Source organism: Callithrix jacchus, chromosome 7 (assembly GCF_049354715.1).
Source record: "Callithrix jacchus isolate 240 chromosome 7, calJac240_pri, whole genome shotgun sequence".
In the NCBI taxonomy this organism is placed as follows: Eukaryota; Metazoa; Chordata; class Mammalia; order Primates; family Cebidae; genus Callithrix; species Callithrix jacchus.
Window position 1 is genome coordinate 92,795,852 of NC_133508.1, and position 24,190 is coordinate 92,820,041.

The following is a 24,190-nucleotide window of genomic DNA, read 5'->3' on the forward strand; positions in this document are numbered from 1 at the left end:
AGAAAATGGAACACAGCTCACTTGTTGCCAAATGCTTCTTATCAGATACAGACCCAGACAGACACAGTCTGGCTTAGCTGTCCACGTGATTTATTCACCCGGTTTAGAAGAAAGCACCAGGTGATATCTGAGCTGTGGCAGCAGCCAGCTAGCTGGCTCCCAACACATTCCAGGTATAAAAATAGTTTACAAGGAGCACCAAGCTCCAATAACTCTTACTTCAGACTCCAGGAACACCAAGACAGCCTGGAAGGTGTTGGCAAACTCAGTTCCTACCTTGAATCCTCTGGGTTCTCATTTTGTGGGGCGAAGCAGTGCCAGTGGAGGCAGACTGCCGAGCACACTTAGGATGTGAGTGCTGGGCAGTTTCAGTGGTCAGACCTGACCACAGCATTCTTCCAAGGAGCAGAGAAGCACAGTATTACAGTTGCACAGAACTTAAATAAGTTCTTCATGCATCTTGTACTAATGACCTAACCTTAGTCTCTGTTTTCACCCTCTTAAAAGTGTATCTAAAACCTAGTTCATAGGTTTATTTTGAACAGTGACAAAATGATGTTATAAAGCATCTAATATAATGCCAGGCATATTCTTAAATGAATATTGTTAGTGCCAAAGAGAAACAAACTTCTAATTATTGAGGATGTTTCAGGCATCATAACAAGTGCTAGGAAAATAAATATATCAAAATATGCTTCTGACTTCAAGGAATTTCAGTAACATGGAAATTATGATTCTAGTAGAAACTCTGTCACATCCCAGCTAAGTGACTTTGGACAAATCATTCCACTTTTGTGGGTCTCAGTTATCTATAAAATAGAGGAAATTATACCTAATCCACAGTGTTGTGGTGATGACTAAAGGAGATGATGCAGGACAAGAAGCCTGGCTCCGGGCTGCCATTTATGAAGTGCCTCTCGTTATATCACAAGCTCCGATCTGGCCTATTTGTCTTCATGTTTCCATGGGCCACTTCCCAGAGGAGACTCCTAAACATCCTGAAACCTTAGGGAGGTTTGCCCAGCCTCCTTGGCCATTTGACCCTGCTTCATACTTTATAGGCCATGTTAAGGCAGAAGTTTGAAATTACAGTTGACCAGGAGCCAGGAAACCCCAGGTGGAAGCCCTTGATTTGCCACTTTGGGCTCAGAAAAATTAAAGTGCCACATAGTTATTGTTTCCACATTTATTCAGGGGAAGGGATTTGGAGTCAGGCAACTTACTGTACTGGCTCTGCTCTTACTATGAAATGTGATGGATGAGTCTCCCTTCGAAGCCTCGGCTTCCTCGTTGGTGCAATGGCTATAGGCTATACCCGCTTCATGGGAGTATTGTTGTATTTGGTGAGAGCATGTTTTTAATATATTTAGTACAGTACCTGGCATGGAGTAGATGATTAATATATTGTCTTTATTATTACTGAATGTTTTTATAGTTCAAGACAAACTTATGAGGTATGTAATAAAAATAGCTATAAGATGAAGGAACTAGTGCCAGAGAGGTAACTAATTTATTGTGATGCTTCATAATGTTCATTTCAGTGCAGGACACATAGGAAGCACTCGATGTATATTTGTTGTATCCTTCTCCAGATAAATGTCACCTTCAGTTCATGTATCATTTTTGAGAAGCACTGCTTTTTAAACATTTTAAGTCTGACTTTTTTTTCCCCCCAATGAGCTGAAATCCTCTCCCTCTGGATAAAAGTTATCTTTTCTGATTGGGAAGCTTCAGGCAGGATATTCATTGGCGAAAGTTACGAGGGAAGCAAGATGTGTGCTTGTTATTGATCGTGAATCAGGCCTGGGGATCCCAGAGCCCAGCTTACTTGGCATCATGTCATACTCCAGGCCACTCAGAGCTTTGTTACTGCTTTTGGCAATTCGTGTAGAGGGAACGAGTGAGTCCCTTGCACTGACACGCACATATGCAAGCTCCTAATGACTCACATCCTCTCCTAATGACAGCTGATCACCGTGGAAAGCTGGAGGGCTCCACGGAGCAGGGCTCCAGTGGAGTGCCTCTCTTGGCCCCAAAACAGGCTATATGGATGTGGTGACTCACGGCTCAAAATCCAGAGAGAGAGAATGCCAGGGTCTGGTTGGCTAAAGTGGATGATCTTGGAAACTATGAAGCCTGAAGATAAATCATATTTCTGGGCTTTCAAAAGAACTCTGAAACCCTCTAAATTTAGATTGGGCTCTGTTCTGGGATCAGTCATCTTAGAGAGATGTCATTTCATTAGGAAAACCTGAATTGAAACCATAATAGCTCATCATGCTGTGAATTCATATGCCCCTGGCCCATGGAGCTTGGCCGGCAGAGGCCTCAAGTTCACTTGCAGCATTATTTTCCAGACCAAGCTCTAATCATCCCCAAACTGTTTAAAAGGTGCTAATAATTTCCAAGTGCCTCTCATGTCCTATGTAGGCTTTCCGTTCATTCTCTTAGTTAACCCTCTCCACACCATCATGAGGTAGACACTATAGTACTTACTTTGCGGTGTGTTTAAAAAGACTCCCATTGTTTAAGTGACTCGCCCAAGACCTCACAGAGGCAGAGCCTGGAATTGAACCTTGGATAATCTGACTCTAGTATCTCCTGTCTTTTCATTCCATCACATGGAACCCAGTTGTGGCCTTTCTTCTTTCCCAAGATTTCTGCACCTCATGTGTCATTGTTAGATCCTCTGCTAACTTTAGATTCCAGTAACATAGCCCTGTTCCTAAAACATTGTGGATATGCAAACAAAACTTAATTGAAATGAAAGTGTGGTGAAGTGTGTGACATTAGGCAGGACCCAGGTTTTTCTATTCACAAAAGAAGAAGGTTGATGAGCTGGTTGGTGAGACTTGTATGCTCAGGGCAGTGGTTCTCAGTACAGGCTAGACATTTGAGTTTCTTGGGGAGCTTTTCAAATACACATATGCCCAAATATTTTTCTAGAAGTTTTGGTTTAATCAATCTGGAAAGGGTCTCAGACATAGTATTTTTTAAAAGTGTACCAGTGATTCTAATGAACAGACAGGACTGAGAAGTGCTGATTTAGAGTTCCCCAACACTTCCATTCTTGCACCTTGTTGGTAAAAATGATTGACTCATTGCTAGGGTCAACTCTGTTCTCTCTGTCTTACCAATGTCGCATCTAATCTCACAAGTATTTCTACCGCCAATATTTGCTCCAATTTTCCCTGCCTTTTCTCTCTCTCCTGCTTACCCCTAACCCAAGACCATTATTCTTCTGCACTATTGCAGCAGCCACTATGGTGGGCACTGGTTGTTGTCCATTTATTATTCACATCCCTCTCCTTGTTCTTAATTGAAACTATGATTATTTTACCAAAAAATCCAGATATGGGACTTAATTGAAACTTGATTTTGTGTAAGCATTAATATCTCTCCCACATGACTCAGAGGAAGCTACCATCACCTCCAGTGGTATAATAGCACCACCCTGGGCAGGGGTTACCCTTAGCAAATAGTATTAGACTTGGATTAGGCTTATGACCTAAGTGGCTTAATTAGATTGAAGGAAGGATAATATTCTCCCTCTTTTCTGCTGCATATAAGCAAGGAAGCATAGAGACTAGATTGCCTATGGTAGCTATGCTGTGACTATGAGGAGAAACAGCTCTAGGATGACATGAATTGGGAAGATGTGTGTGTGTATAATTTTATATGTGTGTGTGTGTGTGTGTAGTGACTACTTAATCTAGTTTCTGGCACATATTAGACATGCAATAAATATACAATGAATTATGAATGAATGAGTGCACTCTTCTCATTGGAATCAAGTCAATCTGGGTCTTAGTATGCTCTAGAACAGGGGTTGATTAGTAAACTTTTCCTGCAAAGGGACATTTTGTATATATTTTAGGCTTTGTGGGCCACAGAGTCTCTTTTGCAATGACTCAACTCTGGTTGTAGAGCAAAAGTAGCCATAGATAATATGCAAATGAATGAAGAGGGCTGTGTTCCCATAAAACTTTATTTATAAAAATAGATAGTTGGCCTGATTTGGTATGTTTGCTGACCTTTGGTGTTGGGTGGGGGAAAGGTTGGATCAGGTTAGGGATGACAATTCCTGGCCTGCCTGCGGACCCTCTGGCTCCCATGACAGACATCCCTAATCCTTCATGCCCCATTTTTATGCTGAGACTGCATTCACTCTCCTATACCTCAACCTAGCCCTATTAATCAATCAGAGTTGGTATGCTGAATGCAATCTCTTTGCTGTCTCTATCTAGGTAGTACTTTTAGTTTCTTACAAAAGCTGTGGTTTGGAGCTCACAGACCTGGGTTTTCTACTCGTGTGCTGTGTGACACTATCCCAGATATTTTCTCTGTGTCTCAGACTTCTAATGTTGAGGCTTGCTGACAGACCTGAGAGATTACCGAGGTAAAGATTCCATAAAAAGATCTGCCTGGTTTTAACACTCCCTGTTGCCCTGTGGTTAATTAAGCAAGGAATAATAATTTAAGCCAGTTGTGATAATAGAGCATTAGAACCTAAGCTCATATTTTTTCCTTTGCACCTTGCTGAGTTATTAAGAGGAGATCATGGCTTTAGTGGCAGAGAGTGGCCAACATCTCATTCCAGAATGCCACCTTTCCTCCCATTGTGCCACTTGTCAAGCTTTCCAAATATGCCCCTTTCACCTTCCATTTCAATGTTATTTTCATTCTGAGACTCCTGACATGTTTAATTCCTTGGCTAAACCCTTTCCCCGTCCAAATGTCGCCACCCTTGTCATACAATTTATTTTCTACACACACATAAAATCAAACCTGAACATTTTTTCTTTACGGGGAAACTCTTGAGAAACAGCCTTTGGAGAAGCCATTCATCACCGTGGCAACCATACTCCAAAGGCAAATTCTTTATTTGTTTAGCACTTCCCATTCTAGATCAGATTTCATTGAGGGCAGCCTGTGTCAGCAGGAAAATGCCCCTTCCTGAGTATGCGTCTATCCCATGAAACAATCAAAGAGAAAAACAATCCTGAAGCACCTACTATGTGCTAGCAGTGGTGTTATATGTGTTTCTATATCCAGTTACTCTTCAAAGCAGTCATGAAAGGGAGGGAGATTAATCCTCATCATGCTGATGAGAAAATGGTTTCAGGGAGGTTAAATGATAACAGAGGAGTTCGGAATTGGTTTTCTGAATCTTGGTTGTATCAGGGTTCTCCAGAGATACAGAGCCAATATATAATAGCATACCTTGTCAGTGTTTAAGGTTTCCATTTCCTCTCAAGTAAGTTACTATCTGAATGTGAGTTCCTCCAAACACCTGCCATTGTATCATAAATGTTCCTTAGGAGAAACAATTAAAAGAGCCAAGAGATGACACTCTTCGTGGTGGAATTTATGGCAACCATACAACTTGCTCTCTTCATAGGACCAGTATCTGGTGAGCTGGCTTGAGCCCAGGTCATGAAGGATGAGTTGAACATAGAATTATTGCCCCACGGATGAGCCCTGAGGCTGCTCCAAGAAGTGACAGGAGGATGAAAGGGACGTGCATTCAAAATTACTTTGAAATGGTCTCAGTCCTATGTACTGTCCCCAGGAGCCCTCTCTAGGGTTTGATGCGGACACATGAGCAGCTCACATGGAGACACTGATGTATATGTGTTTAGTCTGAGCTTGTCCAGCATGGCTGCCTCACTACAGAATACAGCTGCCTTGAAAAGAGAAGATAGGTGGGGGTGTTCATCACTGTGGCAGGCCAGTTCTTCCCTCCTTTGTCTATTTGTCAAGGCTGCAGGTCTGGACACCATCTTATGGGATTTCATATTTTGCTGCCCTCTGCATTAAAAACCCTTAAGGAATTCAATTCAAATCCATACGTCTCAGCATTTCCAGAATATTTTAAATGTATTTGAACATAATACATTTAAATATACTTTAGTGAGACACTGAATTATGCATTAGGAATGCAATTATGAGCAAGGAGTTGTAGACCCTGCCCTCAGGGAGCTTATAGTCTAGTGAGTATCTAGATGCCCAGAGAAGAAAATGCAGGAGTGGAAGACTTCCCCTTTTTCCTGTCCCCCAGCAGCAGTTATGGCGTGTGGAGCACTGACTCCATGCCAGGCACTCAGCAAGGTATTTTACAGCTGTCATCTCATTTAATCTTCACACAGTCCTCTGAAGTACATATTATTATGACTATCTGGATAAGAAAAGAGCCCGAGTTCCTATAATTCGCTTAACAGCTTAAAGTCAGGAAACAGGATAGATTTGAACTAAGGTCAATTGGCCTTAAGCTAAGCCAATGCCTCATCACAGTGCCCCCTGTTCTATCTAGTATCAGAAGTTTCACTTCGAATCTGTTTGGTTATTCCTTTATCTGAGTGTTATAATCAAGGTGAAGACAGGACACGGAGGAAGCACAAAGGAAAAGTCATTTGGGTTGGGCTTCAGAGAATATGTAGCAATCCATCTTGAGGAAGACTTAGGGAGGGAATTCCAGACATGGGCACAGGGCTGCCCTGGAATGTATGAAGGCTGCAGGGGTCAAGAGGTGGAGGCATGGAAGGAGAGGTGTGGAAGGAAGCTGTCAGGGCAGAGTGAGGACCAGGCTGTAAAGAGGAGTCTTGACTGTTTCCTTGGGAGATGGAGGCGAATGGATATGTTTAAGCATCACAGTGACCAAATCAGAGTTGAGAGGAAAAACAAGCCCAAGAGGCATTACATAGAATTGGCCAGTAGGGTATGACAGGGAGCACAAGGCTGGGAGAACATCAGGAAGGTTGTAAATCATGATTCTGTTGTGGACCTATTGTAACAGTCAGTCTGACACGTTCCACCGGGATGTGCTGGTAGTAATTACTGGTTAGGTAGACATAATTGTCCCACTTCTCTCTTGTAATTACAAACTCAGGCCAATATCAGATATTTTACCACTATGAGGTGATAAAATAAATCACTAATTTAAATAATAATGATGAGGTGGGAGATACTGGGATGCATGGCTCAGACTTCTACTCCTTTCTGCAGAGGAGTGCAACTGCAGTTATTCCTCTGATTGCTGAGAGGGCTGCCAGCAGACAACCCTCAACCCTTAGTTTCCTTTGAGGATTGTATCAACTGAAGAGTGATGCCTTTCCCAAGATCACACCCACTTTCTGGGGCAGCTCATGTCCAGTGACTAAACTCTGTGGACGTATAAGTGCCTGACCCCCTTACCTTCATTTGGGGCAACTCTTAATGACCCTTTGGCTTCAGAGCTCCCTTTAATATTGGCTGAGACATCTGTTGAGGCTGCGCTGAAACTTATTTTATCTGCCCGACTCTGCTTCCTTCCCTTCCCTATCTCGTCTGGCGATCCTAAAAGCACCCCCAATATAGTTTCTGCATGAACATCTCCATCTCAGCCTGCTTTTTTGGGGACCTATTTGATGGCAAATGAAATTGCAGCTAATGGCTGTGCCTGACAGTATATGAGAGAGTTTGTACACAGCTTCATTTTATTCTCACAATAAACCTGGGCAGTAGGTTGCCCATAATATTACTATACTCTTGCATAGGCCCCAAAGAATTTTCCTGTCTATGATTTAGGTGATTTTGATCCTCCCTTAAAGAAAGCAAGACAGAGATTCCTAACTCTTTTAGACATATTGGAAACAAATAATTTCCCTACAATCACAAATCTAGCAATATTGCAGAATTGTCTAACTTTCTGATCAATTCCACTACATATATATATTTTTATTTCTTTTCATGCCTTTTAATATACTAAGGTCCCCCCAGTCTGGGCCAAGGATTTCTGTTCCCTGGTCTGAAAGCTAGACATTTATCAGTTAGCATCCACCTTTTAAGCTCCTATTCAAAACTTGTGGCTCAAGACAGAAAGAAAAGGAATGACTCTTAGACAATCTCAGTGCCAAGAAGGCCCTTAGCCTCTAACCCAGAGGTTTTCAAACTGTTTTCTACCCATCTGCCACAGGGGATCTAGAGCAAAAAGTAAAGGGAGAGACCAAGAGAAGAATAGGAGATAAGGCCTGAGAAGGAAAGAAGAAAATAGGCTACAGAGAGAGAAGACAGGAGTGGAAGAGAGATGGAGAGAGGAAGAAGAGGGAAAGAAGAGAAGAAGAAGGAAGGGAGCAAGGGGCTAGCCTGTAGCTCTAGGAAATGAATAATGGCAACTTTCCTGCCCATCAGCCCTTGTATTATTTTGGGCTTTGAACTCCTCAGGACAGTATGCTTTATCATCTGGAATAATAAACACAGACCTGGTGGCCCAAGGAGTGGGCAGGCCACAGGCTGGGGGTGCAGCTCTGCGATCTGCCAACAATGGGCAGCCTGCTGTCTGTGTCGGCACAGAGGAGCCTGCCCGGCTGGGTGTCCAGGAGACACTGGGGCCAGGAGGGCTCCCAGCTGGTGCTGAGTGAGCTTTTCAAAGTCAACAAGGTCTCCAGGGCCAGTGGGACCCTCCCGTTGGTGGTAACTCTGACACTATGTGGGCTCTGGAAAGAGCTTCGTATTTTTAGCTCTCCAGTTGCTTTGAAAGAAAGAAACAGCCACAGTGTGCAATTTATTATTTTTTAGGACATAATAGCTAACAGCTCCAAAAACATTCTGGATATGCTCCACAGCTCATCAACAAGCACATCACCAAAGAATGAGGAAAGGATAAACACCATATGTATCAGAGTGCTGCTGGTGTGCGTGGTGTTGAGGAGACAGATCTGCTGTCGCTTCCCTGGGGACCGAGGACAGTCCCTCCCCTGTTAGATCCTCCATGGGTCAACATCCTCCCTGTTCCTTCATGAAACACATTCTGGTTTGATCATATCTAAGCTGAAGTCCTAATTGCCTAGGCCACTAAGAGGTCATGGAAATCCCGTGGGGTTGGAAGTGAGTTCAGGGACCTGATCTGTTAACCTGCTTGCTGTGGCCCTGGACACATCACATGGTTACTGTGAACCCAAGTAAAGCTCAGAAGTCTCTCTGAGCTTTAACATTAAAAAAACCTTCAAAAGGACAACTGTAGAGAAGCCCTGAGAGGCCAGATGGGACCCAGTGCTCAATACAAAATAAACAAGATAAATATTGAATGAATGAATGAATGAATGAATGAATGAATAGGAGGTACCTCAGTAGGTGATAATGGCCCACCTTAACTCTCAAAGGTAGAGGATATGAAGGCAGCTTCACAATCTAACACTCCCTGGAGGGTAGAGAAACGTTTATTTGTGGTGGTAAGCAGAGGGAGGCAGGCACAGGGCCAGGAGCTGGCAGCTGAGCAGAAGGTAGGCACCTGGGGAAGGCAGCACTCCTGGGGGGAGCTGACCAGAAGGTTCATGTGTGAGGCAGAACTTGCCCTACAATGGGAAGAAGTTTGACCCGGGGTACAGAAGACCAAGGTTTATCATCTCTTTGCTGTGGAGACCCTGGACAGATCTTTCCTCTCCCAGAAGCACAGCCCATTCTGTTGTTGACTCTGCCGGAGTCTCTCTGCTGCCTGAATGCAAGCTCTCTTCCTCTTTCTCCAGGATGATCCTTCCAGCCATGGAACTGTTCTTGCTGCCCTTTCTGCCTTGCCTTTCTCCTTTCTAGCTTCTCTGCTGCCTTCTTGAAAGTGATCTTCTGAAATGAAGTTCAGATGTGGACCCTTTCTGGTGTACATACATCAGTGGTCCCGATGTATGAAGCCTCCAGGCTGAAGTCCAAGCTCATTCACCTGGCATTCAGGGCTCTCTGAGGTCTGGCCTCTGCTCTTCTGCAGGCACCTTAGGTGCCAGACACATTGCTGGAAAGCCCCACACTTCTCAAATGTGTACACCTTTGTATGCACTGTTCCTTCTGCACGTGCTCTTCTAAAACTCATCTCAAGGTTTTACCTTGTTTGGAGCAGGGAGCTTGGGGAAGTCTCAGAGAAAATCCTTTTCTTTGTACATATCCCTGTCCCTGCTATGGCCTTCCTGTTGCCTGCAATACTCTATTCGGGGAGACAGGTGAAAAGAGATCTCCACGAGAACCAGGTTATTATGGTCATGGGTGCATCCTTGGCTACCACAGTTGTTAGTACTTAGCAATTCTCAGGAGATTATCAATTTGTGAATGTATCTATAAAATAGCAATACAGAGCCCTTCACTACTTTACAGGTTTATAGGGAGAATCCAAAGAATGCCAAAACATTTTATAAAAGGTGGAAGCTGTGCACATGAGGGGTTGTCATTACGGTGATCTGATTCTAGAACAGAAAATAGAGGTGCAAAATTTCTTCCTTTATGCGCCCTTACCCTTCCTCCCTTCATCCCTCCTCCCCTCCCTGTCCTCTGTCTTCTTTCATAGCATATTCACTACTACTCTATGCATCAAAAACTGCATATATGTTATTGGCAATCCTTACAACCTCCTTGGGAAATGGGTACTATTCTTCTAGTTTTACAAGTTGAAGAAACTAATATTCAGGGAGATTCAGTATTCAGCTTAAAGCTGGACAGCTAGGGAATAGCTGAGTTGTGGCTAACTCTTATAGGTCTACTACCAAGGACCATAAGTCTTCAACTAGAAACCTCCTCTTGCTAATTGGATTCTCACTTGAGAGTGAGGTAGAAAACTTAGGATCTCAGAGCAGGCTAATCAATCTACAAGGCCCATCTGTCAAATTCACAGTTTTAATCAGCTAATTGCTAGGACATGGTTTCAAAGTTTAAAGTGTATAGGAGTCACCTAGGATAATCTTTGCATTTAGAGTCTCTTACTCAACACTCAGTGATTCTACATTTTTGGGATACAAGCGGTCTGGAACGATACACTGAAAAACAAAACACTCTTGGGGGCTAGGGGTCCATTTTAGTGCTCAAGTCCTCAGAATTATCCCTCCTGCCTTTTGGGGGTACCCTACAGACACACCCACAACAAAAAATAAAATTCCAAGTATATTATTGGCTGGGCAATCATAGAATACCCCACTGCAAAACAGTGGTAAAGGATGTATCAGAGAAAGTGGTGCAAACTGAAATGTTTTCCCTCTCATCCTGGACTTAGATTCACGTCTACAATTTCAGATCTGCAAAGAAAGATGTCTGATCTAGTGAAGCCAACCCCAAGCTTACTTGCTCAAACAACAGCAAGAATGAGGATGCCTTGCCGTCCTTTCACCTCATTGTAAGTCACATGGAAGAACAGTTGAGGGATGTCTCTCTGGCTGATGCTTACTGTAGGTAGACAGAAAATGGACAGCAGTCCACCATGCTTGGGTCCCAAGAGAGGGAGAGGAAGAGCCTGCTATTCTTCCACATGACTCAGGAAGCACCATAGGATGTGTTCACAGCTGCACGCTGCATTCCCTTGGTGTGCCATTATCCACTCACAATTCAGGTACAGTACTGTCAGGGTCTATCCAACCCAGTGGACAATTCCTCCTCCTCTGGGGAGAAACTGGTGAGGGGCAGAGGCACTGAATACAAGTTCTCTCCTTCATGGGCCAAGGCTGCAGTGTGAGGTGAGGAATGACAGAGGCATATTTCCACCACTCAACATCATCCTTTATTGAGAATCAGTTCTGTGCCAGACCCCAGGTCAACAGAGAACTTAAAGAGTTCTCAGTCTCTGAGAGAAGGCATCATCCACTCCATTAATATGAAAACCTACTTCACCCAAGGCACCGGGCTGGTGAACAAGACAGACGCAGTCTCTGTCCTCATGAGGTTGGCATTCTAGCTGGGGAGGCGGCACAACTTCTACCAAGTAGGGAAACAAAGAAAATAATGAGCAACTGTGCTAAGTGTTAGGAAGTTTGCAAGTGAGAGGCAGAGATAGAGTAACAGTGGGAGAAACCACTGTACACAGGATGGTCAGACAAAGTCTTGCTGAGTAGGTAATGCAAATAAATAACACACATGGTGTAAAATTTAAATTATAATACAGTGTTGAAAATATTCTGAGAGTAGAGAGGAGAAAATGGTTAACTCTCTAGCTGGGAAACTTAAAACAATTGAGGCGACTTGCTCAAAACTATGCAGTGGGTCATAGGCAAACCCAGACTAGAATCTAGGGCCAGAAATGTTTCTTTTACTTGAAGCCTTTATCTTGATCCTTTTATTCTTGTTTCTTGGATCACTTCCTTTGGATTAGATCTCCTGGTGGGGGAGAGTTTTCTTCAAAGAGCTAGTCTTTATGTCTTGGAAGAAAAATCAAAGGTCATCGAAAAGAAAACATGTGTTATGCTAAAAGTCTCTTCAAACAAGACAATGAAAATTTTAAATTATACTGTGAATTTAAGCTTCCAGCACTCCTTGATTATCAGTGGGTTTATCTACTCAATAGACTTACTGTAAGAGGAGAAAATAGATGGAAAACACTTTATAAAGTGACGTACATGTGCTAGAAATGATCAGATACCTGACGTGCACATGGTGTGAACATTTATTCCTTTATCTTCAGAAAACCTCTATTCTCATCCCTTCTTTCCTCTGAGAATTAGAAACAAAAGCGACTTGGTTTAGAAGTGGTAAGAGCTCCTACAAAATGCTCCCTTCTCATCCTCCTTTTGTCTTTCCCAGGGACAATCAGCTGCCAGAAATGTGTCACTTTAAGCATTCTTCTGCATTTCATGGAACATCTTATTTGGATACAACTTAAATTATAACACCAGTCTTTGCACACTTTTTTTCCCTTCTCTTTTCCCAAAACTGCTGTGACTAAGTCTGACAAACTACTGATTTCTACCAAAGCAATTTCAAAGCCTTTTCGATGTCAGAGATTAAAAGGCAAAGAAGAGCTGAAAGCATTGATGAAATTCAGACATTTCTTAGGATTTCAGACCCACAACTTCCTTCCACCAGGCAGTCTTCCCAGGTTGACAAGCAGCTAGTGGGGATTTACTCACCTGAGCATGGGAATTATGTAGCTTTTTTTCTTTATTTTTCTTTATCTTTTTGCTTTTATCCTCTCAGTCAGTGAAAAGTTATGTTCTGGGCATTGAGGTTATAACGATGAGTCCTGTGAACACTCTTCCAAAGCATGGTAGACATAAGTAAATAGTAATGGTGGTGTGAAGGGGAGATGTAGGAGCACAGAAGGAGTGGGAGAGAGGATTTCCTACTGGAAGGATGAAGGAAGAGTCTATCTTAATTTTGGATATGGAGAAGGCGGTGTTTGAGCTGGTCTTTACAAAATAATAAGGATCTTATAGGTAGAGCCAGGGCAGCTAACGAGGGTGGGAATGGGAAAATTTACATCATAAAAAAAGAAGTTGCTGGTACATTTCAGGTAGAACAAAAGCAAGAACTAAAGAATAAAACAATGTTTTGGGGAGAAAAACAATGCTGTTTGCCTGGCACATATAATGCATGACAAGGAAACTGAGTAAATATACTGTAATGAAGAAAGAATTTGGACTCGGTGAGAGCCTGAATTCAAAATTAGCTCCATGTTACCCCATTTGCTAACTGTGTAATCTTGACCATCTCTCTCTGCCTGCATTTCATGTTCTCTATTATGAAGATAATCATGCTTGTAGTTCAGAGTGGTGAAGGTTTTATGTGCTAATTTATCTGAAGGTGTTTAGAAGGATGCTCGGCTCACATTAGCTGCTCAGTACATTTGAGAGCCTTGTTGGGTCCTCAGCAGAAGCCTAGAAGCTATTAAGGATGGAAACCCAAGCAGGACTGATCTTAGCCGGCTTTGGTATCACAATTTGGGTGGTATACTTGTCCTTGTCAACTATGTGTTCTTGGGTATGTATATAAATCTCTCTGAGCCTCCATTTCCTTGTCTAGATTTGGGGATTATTGATCAGGAAGGGACTTCTATTCTTCCAACATTCCCACCTTGATCCATAGAGGGAAGGACTTACCTTCTACTCCCTTCTCAGTGCTGAGTGGAACACCTATAGATCCTTACACACTTCTCTTTTAGAGGAAAGGAATATCTAACATGATATGCACCAGAATATCTAAGGTGATAGGTACCAGTGCAAGTCAAATTCTAACCCCTTCCTATTAGGTGAACTCTGCCTTGGACAACAATCCCCATCTTCTGTTCTGCGTTTCAGCTTTTCTACCTGTAACTGGACAGCTGCTAGTCAGTCTGGTACATTACGGGGAAAGTATAGATCATACCACTTTCAGATGGAAATCTAAGCCATGTTCTCTGACAGAGTTAACCCATAAGCCTGTAATTCTGAGTTATAGGGACAGTAGGTTACCAAAATTGCCACAAATTGTTGTGCCTGTTCTCATTCAGAGGGGAACTTCATTACTCTACCTCTGTAATCTGGACTGGCTTTGTGACTTGCTTTGGCCAAACAGAGAAGCAGAAATGATTGTGAGAGTCCTGAGCCTGGGCCTCAAGAGGTTTTACCTCCCTTTGTTCTCCTGAAACTTTGTGACCTTCATGTGAACAGCTGAGGCTAACCTCCTGAAGGGAGACCACATGGAGAGAGGCCCTGTTATCTTAGCCAGTCTAGCCAAGGCCATTATGGAATAGCTAGCCCCTGGTTTACTCATGAGGTGGTGAAGATGTATCAATGAGCTCAGCCAAGATAAGCTGGGTCAAGCCCAAATGCACAGAACTGCCCACCTGACCTAAAGATTTGTGAGCAATAACAGATAGTTACTGTTTTAAGCCTCTACATTTTGGGGTGATTTTTTATGTAGCAAAAAGTGCCTGATACACATTATGATGACACATCTGAAAGGTGGTGCTTGTTTCCCACATGGCTGGCAGTCTTCATGTGATGAGCCATTTTTGCTGCAGAAGGGAGGCGGTGTTGAGTACTCTGAACGACTACAGGAATGACAGCTTCCTCAAAAGGTTGCCAGCAATCCTAAGAGGACTCCCAGGTATGGCCACCCAAGTTATGAACAGCACTACTCTAGAAGGCTCTTGAACATCCATAAAGTAATATATACTCTATAAGATAAATGGTGCCCCTGGATTTGTGCAATATGAGTGACCTTTAGGACCAAGCAACATAATTATGTAAAGTCTCTGGCAAATAGTGGATGTGATATAAACATTTGTTTTTATAATAATAATCTTGGTATAGAAATATTTTACTCTGTTGAACTTTATGATAATTAAGTATTAATTATCACATAAACTTTTATTTTTCCATCAGAGAAGTGCCTGGGGAGTGATAATAGTAGTGGTGATGGACCAGATGATCCATCAGGTTCTTTCCAGCATGGCTACTCTGTGATTCATGGGCAAACCCACAAATCTTCTCTAAAAAGAAGCCAAAACACGTGGCCCAAGCAAGCTCCTTTGGTGAAGTTAGGGGCATGGCCCCAGAAGCACAGCATGGCAGGCCATCCATCTGGCGGCCACGTCAGCAGCTTGAGATGCAGCCCATAAAGCTACCCAAACTGCCCTTTGCACTGCCCCAATCAAAGGGGAGGTGGGGCAAGGCCCCAGTGCCAAGACACCCCCACTTGGCAGGGAAGAGACGGTGCTGTGTTCTGAACAGGAATCTAAACAGTTAATGGCCACAGAAGCCGCAAATAAATCCTTTGGTTTGAGATCAAAAGCAAGCAGCCTAGGAAACTGGAAAATTAATGTGATGCCTTTTTCCTGTCCCTCCTCTGCCTCCCACCCAGCTTCTGAAGGTTTACATCAGACCTAAAGCTCCCAGCGACAATTCTCAAGTAGAATTTTGCTTACTAAAATGGAGCTTTGAAAAGGACACTGAGGCTAGGGGAAGCCGAGTTTCAGTCCTTAGTTTGCTACTCAGCACCAGTGCGACCCTGGACACTGATGTGTGAGCCTCATCCCAGAAATTCTTATTCAAGCAATCTGGGCTGGAGTCTGGTCATTGGTATTTGCCAACACCCCAAGCGATTCTCCAGTACAACTAGGGTTGAGAACCACTCCACCATTCTAGGTTTTGGGTCCCTTGCCTGTAAAATGGGGACAATAAGACTGACTTTGCAGTGTTGCTGTGGGAATCAATAGAGATGTATAATGGATGTATTACCATCTGGCACAGCTCCTTGTCTGGAAGGATGTTATGCATTGAGCCAGGTACACATAGGCCCCAGGAAGCCAGCTATGTCCACACTTAATCAGCTACCTTCAATATCAGGTATGTCTTGGCTCTGCAGGACATGAATCTGTGTGGGCAGAACCAAGTGGGACCTGAAGAATGGAGTGGGATGCATTCATGATATTGTAATCTCAAGAAATACATCCCCAAGTCACCTGGGAGCTGGTTCCATTTGCTCCCATGGTTCCTGTTTGAGTGGTAACCCGGGGGCACTTGACAGTAGTTAATATTGTCCTACAAAAGAATGAATGAAGAAACAGCGTTGCCCCATTTACCCAGCCACTGCTGGGACCTGGTTGGTGTGGGAGGTGGGTGGAAGTCTGTGGGGCACACAGCTGCATCCTCTTTCCTTTGATTCCATGATTTATTTGGGCATACCAGCCTGCTTTTAGTCAACAAGCATTCCCATGGGGCTGACTCTGTGTTAGGTACCCAGGATACAGACATTATTTAGACCTTATCCTTGCCTTCAAGCTGTTTACAGTGCAAAGGAAGCAAATCCACAGTTAGCAGTGTTAAGGGTCCCATGAGCAGTCCTCCCGTTCGTGGTAAGTTGCTCACAGAAGGGTAATGTTCGTGTAGGTGAGGAAACATGAGGAAAGGGTCTAGGTAAAAGTGGGTCAAGATCACTAAAACGACCTTAGTTTGCATCCTTTTAGTTTGTCACCTGGCCACATATATTAACCACTCTATATTCAGTCTCCTATTTATCAGTCTATTTTCCCCAAAGCACAGTTCTAATGGTGTCACTCTCCAGAATAAGAGCCAGATTCCTTAGCCAGGTATTCATAGCCCTCCTTGGCCTGACCCCTCTCCTTTGCAGCCTTATTTCTCTCTATATTTCTTCTTGTACTTGGGCTCGAACTACATGGAACTATTTGGCATTGTTCTGATGCACCGTGTTCTTTCACACGGCTGCTTTTGCACAAACCTGAAATGCTTTTCTTTCTCCATACTCCCAATCTCCTCATTTTCTTTTCATGTTGAACTATTGGCTGTCCACTCAATGATCCTTTTTAAGTCTAGGCACAAATTATTTCCTCTGTTGGGAATAACCTTCTTCCTGTCTTTTGTCTGTAGAAGTACCTTCTAATCTTTCAAAACCAAATGCAAACATTGCCTCTTCTGGTGAGCTTTCTGGTCTCTCCAATAATGATGGCTTCCTCCTCTGGTCTCCATTTGCCCTTTTGAGTATCTCTACCTCAATTATGGCACCAGTCTAAGCAAGAAAATAGATGGAAATAAGCAGTGGGTCTGTGATCTCTTGGAAAACCCAGGTACTAAAATTTGTTTTCTACCCCTCTGTTCAGGTCCCTGGTTAGGGTGACCAGCTAGTGGCTAGTAACTTGAATGGATTTATCTTCACATTGATCTTGCTTTCAGAGTATTCGACATCTCGCCATTTCTTGGAATTAGATTTCATTTCCACGCAAAGTCGTTTTTAAGAAAATCTCTTGCAGTTATATTTTTGACTTTGTAATGTTTTATGCAATTGATGAGTTAAAAGTATTGAAGACCAAGGAATCAAATACACATGAGGTCAACCTGCAGAAGTTGGGGAGAAGAGCCAAGGGCGGCCCATGGTCAAGTTCTTGGACTCTGAAATTAGGTCAGAAAATTGGCTTTGAGTTGTATTATTCAGTTCCACTCCCAGGCCATGAGCAACTTAGATTTTTTTCCCATTTATTTTTGTAACTGACGATATCAAATTCTGGAAAACTCAATTGGTTTTCTGTTAACCTTGCAATCTCAAAGTACAATGGAATGCAAAGAGCACTAGGTTCTAGTTGTCTAATGACTGAGTTCCTGTTTTATAGACTTGTATCTTCAACTATAAAATGAAGAAATTATAGTCTACATGATTTCTTCTAGCTTGAATATCTTCATTCGTTTATTTGCTGTGTATGTCATCCTACAGCAGAATTTAGCATGCTATTCATTTTTTTTCTACTAAGCACCAACCATGGGCTTTGTGTCTTCCTCTTCCCCCCTGTCTCCGCCAGTTAGCATCACCCAGACTTGTTGACTTCCTACAGTAAAATTTTAAGCAAGTTAATTTGGCATTCAAGGTCTTCTGGAATCTGTTTCCACCTGACATTTTCTAAGTACTACATCCCTCAATCACCAGCCCAGCATTTCCCAAAATGCCATGTACATTCAAGCCTTTATGTTTTGGTGCATGTTATTTTCTCTGCTTCAAATGCCTTTTCTGATATCAGCATTTGGTGAATCCTATGCATGCTGTCCCTAGATACAAGACTATAAGGAGTCCTTATTTGGAATTTCAAGTGCATCAAGTTACCTGTTCTGCTTATCCCTTTCCTGCCATGACCTGTTTTTGATATTTGAACTCTGCTCACCTTCCTAAAAATTAGACTTAGGATGTGTTTCTGATACTATATTTTGGTAACTTTTTTTGGAATCTCCAATTAAATCCAAGCCTAAAGTCTTTTCTTGCTTCTTCTCCTAATCTTAGCATCCTAACCTTAATCACTCCTACCCCATCCATTTAACAGCTCTCCCTCCAGCTGACTGAGAGATGTGGCTAAAAGACAACTCAGTCTGTCCCTGGCTCTCTTTTTCTACTGCTGGACCTTCAGAGGTACTTCTCTTCTACTAGGACTTTCTTCTATTGTCACTGACTGACTCCGGCCCAGAAATGCCCTATTGTTTCTGCTCTGGACGTGGACATGCACCTGCTGGACCCCAGTCTCACCCACATGCTGCTGAGGCCAGGAACCAGCTCACCAGTCATGTGCAGTAATGAAGGCACTTCTGAGAGCTTTAGATTTAGGGAAGCCATATCTTATAAAAGCAGTCTTATACAAAGAATCAGAAACCTCAAATTTAAACTGTCTAGTGTGTTTTAAGCCATCCCCTTTTTAAAGTTTTAAAGAACAGTGTATCCTTTGTCAGAAACAGAACTTATTGGTATAATATATTTTTATAAAAAATAAGCCTTAAGGTCAGATGGATATTACTCCAAATATTGGTGCTTCCCATTTGTTTCTGTATTACCTTGGGTAGGTTACCTTATCTCTCTGAGCACCAGCAACCTCATCTGTAAAATGATGACAATCTTACCTCTGTCACTGGGACACTGATTTACTATGATCCAGCATAGGGCCAAACACCATCATTGAACCCCTTCACCCCCCCATAGGCTCCCTTGCAGTCTTTTGATAAGTCTTTTCTTGAAATCAAAACAAATTCCATTCTGGGAAAGAACATCAAGTTTAAGGACTGCCTATTGGTTAGTAGGAGCCAGACCAAAGTGGGTTTTTGAATGTCAATCAGAAGCATTCAGATCTTTGAATTTCCACCTTCTTATTGCCCATGATATTTATAGTCAGAGCCATCTCAATTTGTATGCATAGCAATCTAATTTCAACATGCTCTCACTGAAACTTTTAACCACAGGGATCTTGGGAGACCTCTTCCTGAACTTTTGTGGGTAGAAAAGGAAGATAGAGCTCTGAGAGCAGTCGTTTATGAAGGTCTTATGACAAATGAATCTGTACCATCAAGATTTCAAGATTTTATATAATTTATCTCATTTAAATTCTAAGGGGTGTGCATGTGTGTGGGCAGTTACTGTATTATAGCTGCCACAGCTGCTACTGTTACTATTATTACTCTTATTGATAATAGTATTTACTGTTAAAGGCAATTGAGAAGTATTATTATAGTGATTAAGGTGATGGTCATTGGAGATAGAATGCCTGTTTCAAAGCCAAGCTCAGTTTTCTTGTCATATATTTGGAATGAGGATATTAGCAGTATCTATTTCATGATATGGTTCTCAGAACTCAGTGTGTTTATATACATGAAGAGTTTAGGGAAGTGTTTGGTCAGAGTCAGCACCATATAAGTTGTCATTCCTGGCATGACAGGTAGGCATGTTTAGTAATGTTATCACTGTGTATACTCATGATTTGTCTTCAATTTCAGGCAATCTTTAATTGATATTGAGAATCTATGAACACTCCAAATGCCTAGCACTGTCCTGTGCACATCATAGCATAGTGTTAAATTTCCTGAACTTAACAGGCACAGAACCATGCCCAAGAGATATAGGAGAATAAAAAAGTACTCAAGGGCTCCTGTTTCTCAAACTTGGAAAGACTTTTGTGGGGAGGAATGGTAGCGTGTCAGTGCTATATGCAGAGTTAGAGAATAAAGATAGCATATTTTTAAAGAATATCAGATTTACTAGGAAAATGTAACTTACCATTAGGTAATATTTAATCATCCAGAGATATAGAATAAAGGTGAAGTTGACATAATTATTAGATAAGCCATTGGTCTTGGAAGGACTCTTGTAGAGATCTGTTTTGGTCTTTACCTTTAGGACCTTCAGGAGCACTTTATCACTTTTCTTGCCTTTAAGGGTCCTTTGGGAATAATGTTTGGGAAGCACCGACCAGCTGCACCCTCTGGGGAGTGACAACAGAAGGCAGAGTATGAGCACAGCCTTGAATAGTAAGCAGGAATTCTGCAAGCAACAGGGGTGGGAATGGGCCACAGCTTTCTGAGAAGATTGTGATCAGAGCAGCATTTTTTGAAGATCATGGTGGCAACTGATAGTGGAGAAAAGGAAGTAAAAGGGACTAGAGTCAAGGGGACTAGTTCAGAGGTTTCTGTAGTCATTTAGGAAGGGAGTAAAGGTGTTAACTCATCATAGAAAACTTTTTTTTTTAAATTTTTTATTGCATTTTAGGTTTTGGGGTACATGTGCAGAACATGCAAGACAGTTGCATAGGTACACACATGGCAGTGTGTTTTGCTTCCTTTCTCCCCTTCACCCACATTTGGCATTTCTCCCCAGGCTATCCCTCCCCAGCTCCCCCCCGCCACTGGCCCTACCCCTTTCCCCCCTATAGACCCCAGTGTTTAGTACTCCCCTCCCCGTGTCCATGTGTTCTCATTTTTCATCGCCCGCCTATGAGTGAGAATATGCGGTATTTCATTTTCTGTTGTGTCAGTTTGCTGAGAATGATGTTCTCCAGATTCATCCATGTCCCTACAAACAACACGAACTCATCATTTCTGATTGCTGCATAATATTCCATGGTGTATATGTGCCATAGAAAACTTCTGATGAGGATATAGGGTGCAGGCCAGGAGACAGAAGGTAACATAGGAGTGAGGACCATGGCATTTGGGTTTTTTTCACATAACTTACTTATGTCTCCAGGGCTTGTTTGAGCCCCATGTCATACACATCAATTTCATTTGATGGTGGAGTGCTGCTGAATACACCCAACTTTATGGCTTGGTGGGCGGGACAACAGCCAGTTCACCATGGGAAGCTCAGGCCATATGGTAACTTGTGGTCCATGGTTCAATGTTCAATCTCTGCTAAGGCCCAGTGGGGAAAGCCAGAGTAGTGGATATGGAGGTGGAGAGAAGGAGAACAAAAGGAGAACAGTGTGCAGGGAAGTAGGAATGAAATCCATCCCAAGGTGGAAGTAAGCCAACGTGCCACTGGCCTGAGATGGACAATGCCAAAGGGCTGGAGGAAGCTTCAGAGTGTATAACCTTGGGGAAGTAACAAGACATAAGTTGTGTTTTCCTTTTTCACATTTAAACTAAAATATGCTGGGTGTGGAATAGATGTTAGAGACAGTATTTTAGAAGTCCAGAGAAGAGAGCGAGAGCTTTGGACTGGATGTTGTGGAGAGGTAGAATGGGAGAAGGCTTCCCAAGAGATGGCACTTGGTCTGAGCCGCGAAGACTCAGTAGGACTTGGAGGGAATGGGAGAGCATTGCAGACAGGGGAAAGGCATTGAGGTTGAAGTCCTTAAAATAATGCAACTTGGCTCCTGACTTTGATTCATGGGGGAGGAATTCACCCAAGGCCATCAGCCAACTGGCAGAGCTCAAAGGTCAAGGACTGTACATTTTTTCATAGCATTTCTCATTTTTTTGAACTTAAACGAAGCTGAACCCTGCAGGGAAATGAGCACATGTTACACATCTCCAAAGCCAGGAGGCTTCATGGCCAGGAAACTGTGCTGGTCAGATAGTAATGCAAATGACTAACGCACCCTTCCGAAGTCTCATGTGGTTCGAGACCCCAGGAATCTGGACCAGGCAGGAGACACATAGGCAGTGGCTCTGAATGAGAATGAGGGTGATTACACAAGAGGCAGCTCAATTTGGTCAAGTGTTGTTCTGGGAATCAGGAGAGAGGTTCTTTCTCCAGTGGCCCTGAACAGGGCAGCTTCCTTCTCTGGTTTCAGTTTCCTCACAGATGTCCAGATCTAACATACTAGAGGGCTATGGATGACATGGAAAATGTTTAGTCAGGTCTGCTTCCTAGTGGCAGACCTTAAAATCTCCTGAAACACCTGCTTTACACATCCCTATGCCTTTAAACATGAAGTTCCCTTTACCAGGCCCAGACAAGGACAGGTCATTGTGCACATCTCCTACTTCCCCTTTAAGATTCAGTTCATGTTTCCCTGAATGAACACAGAGCTGGTCATTGCTGCCTTGTGCCTCCACAGCACTTGGGAACACAAAATTTGTCACAATTGGGATCTTACAAAGAAATGTCAAAGGATTATTTCTTGTTTTTCTCCTGTGGGCTCTTCAAATTCAGGGAGGTCTTTGACTTGGACTTTTCAGATCAAAACTCTCAGGCTCTAACATTGGGCCTGCATGGAAAAGGGGCAAATAAATGAGACACAATCTTCAGAGACGTAAAATTGTTCCTAATGAAGTTGAAGAGACTAATCTGTTACTTGGGTCTGTGTGAGTGGGCAATCTCTTCACCTGCTTGAGAGTTACAAAAAAGAAGTTATCAAAAGATAGCTTCTCAATTTCCTTTCCTTTCCTAGATTTGTACATTACAGGTGCAATATTAGATCACAGGGCATAGAGTTAGACAGATGTGGGTTCAAATGCAAGGTTTACCACTTGGCTTGTTATGTTTCGTTAGAAAATCCATTATACCATCTGAGCCTTTTCTTCATCTACAAAATTCAATAATTTTGACTCCAAAGGTTTAGCATGAGGATTACGTGAAGCAGTATACATAAAACTAGCATCATCAAAGGTTTTAGAAATATGTTGAACACCTACTGTGTTCTAGTCTGACACTAATAACCTTTAGGGAATCCCAATTCTGTACCTCGAGAGTCAGGCAAAGTAGAGTTTTTCCCCAGGCAGAGGACTCTGAGGTGAATTTACTTTCTTCCTAATGAGAAGAGAACTGCAGATGCATGGGCAAGGTTAGGCCTGCTTCCAAGCCTGGCAGATACCAGCTAGGCTTAGCTGTGTGTATCCTCATGCCAAAAATGCTCATCCACAGAGCAGGGCTTTATCTTCAGGGAACAAGGGAACAGCTGCCTCCAGCTGTGCTTGAAACATGTGACTTTGCTCTGTTGAGACAAGCATTGCATGTGACCTGCTGCCCAGTGATGTTCCTTCCTCAGAGGCTGGCAGGGGCTCTTCCCAGAGCACCCTCCTTAAAGGCACCAAACAATGTGATTCAGGTAACAGCCACTGATCTCCTACTCTTCAGCAAGATCGGTGCTTGCTCAATGAATCTTAATTTTTTTTTTTTTTTTTTGAGATGGAGTTTTGCTCTTGTTACCCAGGCTGGAGTGTAATGGCGCGATCTCGGCTCACTGCAACCTCTGCCTCCTGGGTTCAGGCCATTCTCCTGCCTCAGCCTCCTGAGTAGCTGGGATTACAGGCACGCGCCACCATGCCCAGCTAATTTTTTGTATCTTTAGTAGAGACGGGGTTTCACCATGTTGACCTGGATGGTCTCGATCTCTTGACTTCGTGATCCACCCACCTCGGCCTCCCAAAGTGCTGGGATTACAGGCTTGAGCCACTGCGCCCGGCCTGCTACATGAATCTTTAACCAGCCTAGGAAATAGCCATATTGTGCCTATTTAATACATGGGGAAACTGGAGCCAGCAAATATGTGGTACCAGAATTCTTTGATTTATCTCAGCTTTAAAAATGGAATTCTTGCCGGCGCGGTGGCTCACGCCTGTAATCCCAGCACTATGGGAGGCCGAGGTGGGCAGATCACAAGATCAGGAGATTGAGACCATCCTGACTAACACAGTGAAAACCCATCTCTACTGAAAAAAAAAAAAAAAAAAAAGGAAAGATTAGCCGGGCAGGGTGGCATGTGCCTGTAGTCCTAGCTACTCGGGAG